Below are 6,990 nucleotides of genomic sequence, written 5' to 3'. Positions count from 1 at the left end.
ACCTTAACTTTAAACCAAGTCTTCACTCTAAAATTAAAGATTTATATTAAAGGGACTTGCTTTTGGTCCCCAAAAAGGGAGGCGAGCCCCCTCAACATGACTGTGTTAACAGATTTACGTCCCCACAACATGAGGAATACTTGGACCACACACACACACACACACACACACACACACACACACACACACACACACACACACACACAAACACACTCTGAGTGTCCCGACTGCTAAATACTTTACCCACCTGGCAACCCATAGCTCTGCTAGTTAAAAGCTTTCCGATTGGATGTACATCTATCCGATTTCACTTTAAAGAGCCTGCGGGAAGCAGAGCCGCTCGCCATCAGCGGGAAAACATCACGCTTTTATTCCGGGAAAGTTGGAGAGAATGAGGTGATGACCGGCAGAAGAGATTGATGGATATATAGATGGAGGCAGCGAGAGTGCAGGAAAAGGAGGGTCTGTTGTAATTAGTTTATCTAATATCGCTCTGCTTCTATCTCTGTCATGTTCTCTCTCAGTCACTGGTTCATCCCTCTCTTCTTCTCTTTGACTGGGTTCTCTTCACCTCCTCGCTCTTTTTTTGCTAAAACATCTCTTTCCTCTGACCTCTTTTTCATCTCTTAAGTGATCTGACCTCACCTTTCTACAAATAAATCTGTCTATCCTCCTTCTCAGTTAACCTCTCCTCTTCTCTTCATCTCCTCTTTCAACCTCCATCCTCCTTTTTTGCTATCCCTCTCCCCCTTTTCTCCCCTCTTTTTCTCTCTGTTTACACTCCCTCCCTCTCTTAAACTCATCCATCTCCTTTTTCTCTTTCTTTCTCTTGCACCCTGCCTCCTCTCCTCCATCCATTCATCCCTCCATCCGTCCATTCATCCATCCTGCGTAATGTGTCTCTAAGTGAGTTACTTGCGGAAACAAAGTGGATCACATCACCGTAGTGATTACATCACCCCGTTGATATTATGCCCTCAATTGTTTATACTCGATTGTGAGAGAGCGGTAGAGCTCCCGCAAGAAGGTTCCTGTGTTTTATAATACCAGAGCTGTTTAGTTTATAGGTTATCGATTTCAATGCCTGCTTTAAATCACTGTTATGGTAATAATCCATGACATTTTCATGTAAATAAATGTCCATTTTGCTACACTCAGATGCTGAATGCCATAACACACCAGTATGTCAGCCGTCTGTTTTATTCTCTTCTAATTACCTGGTAAGTTCATGTTTCCAGCTGCAGAAACAGTAAAAAAAAAAAAAAAATACAAGAACTTGATAGTTTGCATACAATCCAACATGATTAACCAGTATTGTGAGTAAGGAGCAAAAGTAAGCCCCAAACTCTGATTATGCTGATGTGCAAAGATCTCCCATTGAAGAACATTTTAGCAACATTTGAACACTTTAATCCAGATATGACTCTATTGCATGTCTGCACTGATGATGCATGTTGCTAATTTCTTGTAAGCCATAAAAAATATATTATTAGCAGCACAATAAGGTGGTGCATTTTTCCTTTGTGAAAACATCTCTGGAGCTGCTTTACTGTTCCGAAGCAAGCTAATAACACTGGTTGCAATATTCACAGAGAGATACACACAGGTACATCATAGTAGCATCAGGACACAAAGATCAGGGGTTAAGGTTGAATCCTGGAGATGGATGTGGTGTCTTCAGCTGTAATTTGTGACCTTTAAAACAAAAACATGAATAGAGCAGTCTGAAGCAACTCGTGTTAAAATCTTAATCAAATGATCAAATCAATCAAATATCAGCTGCTTTTTTGATTGACAGATCATCCAGGATCAATGTGGATGACGATGCAGTTTCTGAGTTGTTGACTTGATGAGTTGTTTCAGGTTCAAATATCAGTCACAGCACCTGGTTAATCCTACTAGGACGTGTAGTTTAATAAAAGGACAATCAGGTCATTCCAAGAAAGACTGATCAGCCGTTGTATTAATTGATGATTGTTATAATTGGCTGCAGCAGTTTCTTGCTGTTTAAAGCAAGAAGGATCAGCTGCTACATTAGCTTGGTGTTGTTGAAATTTGATGATGCCTCTTTAGTGCGGGGATATATTTAAGCCTTTAAAACCTTTCAGCAGAACACTTATAGTAGAGACATTGAAAGACGTGGTCCAATTGGTCCGAGGCTGAGCAGTGCAGGTGAATTAATGCTTTTGGATATTTTGCCTTTATTGGACAGTATGACAGCTGAGTGACAGGAAACACGGATACAGGGAGAGAGAGAGAGAGCGAGAGAGAGAGAGAGAGGCATGTCATGCATCAAAAACCCCAGGCCAGATTCAATCCAGAGGTGTTGTGGCTACATGGTCTGTGCCTGACAGCTGGCCCTCTATAGCCTTCAGAGGGGATTTTACATGCTGAATGCTCTAACGCAGAGTACTGAACATCGATACCGTGTAACTGTTAAGCTGAAACCCAGTGAGATGTGAACAGCAGGCGGTGGGCTGAGGTAATGATCTGCCCTCAGAAGGGGAATTAAGTATGTGTGTGTGTTGTGGGTGTGTATGTACACTTTACAGTTGATGATGAGTGATAATGAGTTAACCTTTGGACAAATAAAAAAGTAAAATATCCCATTTAGAATTCTGATGTAAAAGCACACCTCACCCAGTTTTGTACATCTCATATCGTACTTGACTTTTAGTTTGACTGTAAAAAGTCTAAGAATAACAATTCTTTGTAATATAAAGTTATATAACTCAAAAAACAGCTTTTGTATCTCTGCTCTCCTTTTCTCTTCTTGCTGTTTTGCTTTTCAATCAAGTTGCCAGCAGTTTTGCCAGCTGAGCTTGCACCCCATCAAAAAGTGCTTAATTTTAAAGGCCGACAGTTTACCGTCAGGAACCAGAAGTGGGACAAGGTTCTTTAAGAACAAAAGAAGAAAATTCCAAAAACAGTTCTGCGTTCAAGGAATTGCTCCTGCAGTTACACAGGTCCTTGTGGTGGGACCTTCTGTACTATCGGCAAGACTGAAAGAGAGAATCGATGTCGGGTTCGGCCTAAAAACAGCAGAATGTTATTTGTTATTTTCACTTCATACCATTATCTTCTTTTCTACACATATGAAACACATCAAAAACCTTTTCATTTTGCAGATTGAAAAGTCTCCTCATAACTGGAATATACTTGAAAAAACAGAACTGCAAGTCTTAATATAATTCCTCTCCACATCAGGTGTTGATTTGCTTCTGGCAGGTACTTCTGTTAAGTCTGTAATCTGCAGATATGTCAGAAAGGTAGGTAATGCCTTTTCTCCCCTTTAAAAGTGATATTTTTTTGTTCTTTTTTTCGCCCATGGATGCACCTCCAGCTGGAGGACCCATATCCCTTTTAATCCTCCACAGGTTATGTGAAGAAGCACACAGTAAATTTAAACTTTATGGAAATTATTCTTGTCAACACGACCTAGAATTATGGATAATTATCTATCTGCTGTAAGAGATTCCGAAACAACAGTGAAACAAGAGGTCCACGACAGTAAATGAGAGCCCGTTTTAACAGAGGAAACTGCAGACTGACACACAGCAGATTAAGATATTACAGAGAATCACTGGAATGCTAATGTTTACTCACCCAGGGGAGAACAGAGACACTTTGAGAAGCCAATATGAATTTTTCTGCTTTTATGTTTGTATCAGCTTCCCTCCTGAGGAAAAAGAGCGCAGTTGTCACAAATCTGCGTGTGTGTGTGTGTGTGAGTGTGCATTTCTTTGTGTGTATGTTTTTTTCTCAAGAATGATTGTGATTTTCCGTATGTGACAAAACACTGCGGTGTTCTCCGAACAAATTACAGAATTACAATTAAGTGTTGTGTGTGTGTGTGTGTGTTCATATGTTAAGCAGGGTGCAACTGCTTATTTGCTCTGCATCAACTCCCCCCCCCCCCCTCCTCCTCCCGCTCTCTCCCTTAGATTTAGCTTTGTTTGCTACACAGTAAATATTAGTTTTTACAGCCAAAGGTGGCTTATGGTTTTTATAATGCCATGCTGTAAAATTGTTTGACTTCAACAGGCAGAGGAGTAAAAGATGCTTAAAATCACTTTCTAGCATGTTCTGTGTATGAAACGACCTCACTCCCAATAGAGAGGTAACTTTTCATGGTAAATGTTATTCTAAATGGAAAATGGTCTCTTTTATCCTTTATTATACTGTAATAACTCATAAGAATACTTTCAAGTTGCCCACCAACAAGATACAAAATATAAACAAAGAAACAAACAAAAAAAAAAATCATATGCCGAAACTACTAACTGTGATAAATGAGAACAGACTCTACTGTCAGTCTGTTTATGATATCCATTACCTGAATCAGCAAAGCATCCCCAAGGCTCTAGTGCCCACTGTGTTTGTGTTCCACTGTCTGAAAACAAAAGACAAACAATTAATACTTTATGAACTTCAGAAACTTGTATGAATAAGGCAAAGAATGAATTTGTCATTTCTTGTCAAAATTATAAAACAGAACATAGAAAGGTGTCCTCAGCTACAGCTGATCAGACTCTTCACTGCAATTTGAGCAACAGAAAACAGTCACTGATTGGTTGATTGACAAATGATTGTGATAATGGTGACAAATTTTTAGACTAACTCAAATTAGAAGAGTAATAGCACTACACTCCTATACCATTATCAGATGCAGCAGAACCGGATGTTGTCGTTTTTATTCCATTCATACTTCTTCCTTGTCAAAACCTGGCGCCTACGTTACCCACAACACAACTCCATCACCAACAGTTCAGTTGGAGATCTGGTAACCTCACGTCTTCCTAATGCAACACCGGATTTTTTTTTTTTTCATTTTCAAACTTTTAAGTCTTCAGACTCACTATAATTCTAAGACAAGATGCAAGTCTTTGATCTGCTTTTAACACAATCCAGCCTGTGCTGTTTGGAGAGAAGCTCCTGAGGATGCAGGTAGATGCCTCCATAACCTCCTGAGTTACTGACTATCTGACAGATGTGTCTTTGAACAGGTGGTTAGTAGCATAGGAGCACTGCAGGGGACCGTCCTCTCACCTTTCCCCCTGAACACCTATGACTTTCAGTACAACTCGGAGTCCTGTCATCTGCAGAAGTTTTCAGATGACACTGTGGTTGTGGGGTGACTCAGCAGTGAGCAGGAGGCAGAGAACAGAGATGCGGTGCACCACTTGGTGTGGTCTGGTGTGGTGCTCCTGAATGTGGCCAAGACAAAGGAGATGGTTGTGGATTTTAGGAGGACCAGGGCTAGGATAAACACCACTGACATTGTTTAGAGGGGGTGGAGGTGGAGGAGGGATAAATGAATCAATACATGTGCTGCGAAAGTGGCTCATCTGTCTCAGCAGCAGCAGGTGTGTGCGGCTTTACAGGCTGGGCAGAGGCGGCTGTATCTGGTGCTTTTGCATGGATGGCAGATAATACACTTATTACACTTATTCTCACCTCATGTTCACACAAGCTTCACACATGAACACAGGTCATTATTTAATCTTTAATAAGGAATTTACTTGAATCAACTGACTGAGACAAATGGAGTGTGTAGACAATTATGGTTATACAAATGAGGTGGCTGTTAAATGAGATGACACTTTAAAGTTGCGCATATGTTTGTATTCATGTATTCATACATGGAGCCAACTGTTGACATGTTTCTTGAAACAGGAACAAGTTGATTAATTAGATTGTATATAGCATTACATGTAGTATTTACATTAGGTTATTTACCATCTGGAATGTCTAAATGAACATGTTGCACTCACTCACATGAACAAATACAAACATCTGTGGATGTACTTGGGTCTTCATCAGTTGTGACAGATGGTGATTGTACATATTTTAAAAGTGTATGTTAAATAATATAAAAGACAATGTGATTAGCTAATAAAGCTAGCTAACTTGGCTTACATCAATGTTAGATGCTGAGTTCATGCCTAGCTAGCTATCCTAGAGGGCTAACATTAGCTAGCACTTTCCAATGTAGTTTACCTACGCTGTGTCTCAAATCGCATACTTCTGTACTTACACTTAAAATTTTAATTGCATAAGTGCGTTCACACTGAGAAGTATGGAAAAATGCAGTGCACTGTGAGTACACGGATGGTGATCTCAAAACGGTCAAAAAGTTGAGAGTGGACATATGGACATTTCTCGCCCTCAATGGTCGCCATCTTGGCTACGTAGCGGAAGGGGAGGGACCACATTTCAATCTGGAAATGGCGGCCGAGGATGTTGTAACTAACGTGAACATCGCTGCGTTATACAAATCTAAGTTATACATGTGTTTTTTAGCACTAAGCACCACTATACTGTTGTTGGATATAAGTCAACAGTATGTTTATTAGGTTAATTTAGCAGTCTGTTATGATTTGGTGAATGCTAATGCTAGCTAATGCTAATTTGCGATCGTCATTTCCGTTAAGTGCACAACAGCCGTGCTTGATTTGAGACAACACTACCCTGTCGAAATTCGCGCACTACACCAGTAAGTACATAGTGTACACAGTATACTACATGAAAGTGTACTAAAAGAAGTATGTGATTTAAGACACAGCTCTAGTGAAAGCAGCTAACATTAGCTAGCCAGCTAACTACATTAGGAGCTAGCTAGCTACATAACAAACATAACAAAACTTAGGAAACTACATACCTTTATGTTTGGCCTGCCTCTCTTCTTCTTTTTTTGTTTTTTTGACCTGCACCCCCCCCCCGATGGCTTTTTTCTTTTCATCTTGAAATGCGTTCCTCTGGCTCTTCCAGTCCTCACACACTCCACTCGCTCAGCCCTGAGCCTTCGTTTGAAGTGAGGAAATGAGGAGTTGTAAACAAGTCTGCCAGTATCTATCTATCTATCTATCTATCTATCTATCTATCTATCTGTCTATCAGGTCTCTGCTGCAACTGAAACATGTTCCATGTCAAAGATATTATTTGTGTTTTTTTTTTTACGTAACTGCGATGAAGTTCTTTAAAAGCATA

General features: G+C 40.1%; 1 long non-coding RNA gene across 3 annotated transcripts; it reads right to left on the bottom strand.

The window, feature by feature from the left end:
* Positions 1 to 833: 833 nt before the first annotated feature.
* LOC122997164 lies at positions 834 to 5,593 on the bottom strand. Of its 3 annotated transcripts, none has more exons than XR_006407161.1 (5): positions 5,327 to 5,593; positions 5,050 to 5,207; positions 4,337 to 4,393; positions 3,607 to 3,679; positions 834 to 1,695 (listed from the first exon to the last, which is right to left on the bottom strand). It is a non-coding gene; the product is annotated as an uncharacterized LOC122997164 (long non-coding RNA). The 3 variants fall into 3 exon arrangements; XR_006407159.1 differs by lacking the exon at positions 834 to 1,695 and adding an exon at positions 1,955 to 2,578; XR_006407160.1 differs by lacking the exon at positions 834 to 1,695 and adding an exon at positions 2,648 to 3,032.
* Between the last annotated feature and the right edge of the window lie 1,397 nt (positions 5,594 to 6,990).

This window comes from Thunnus albacares, chromosome 14, assembly GCF_914725855.1.
Source record: "Thunnus albacares chromosome 14, fThuAlb1.1, whole genome shotgun sequence".
NCBI classification, from domain to species: Eukaryota; Metazoa; Chordata; class Actinopteri; order Scombriformes; family Scombridae; genus Thunnus; species Thunnus albacares.
The sequence above is the reverse complement of the archived record's forward strand: the minus strand, read 5'-3'. Positions and strand labels throughout refer to the sequence as shown.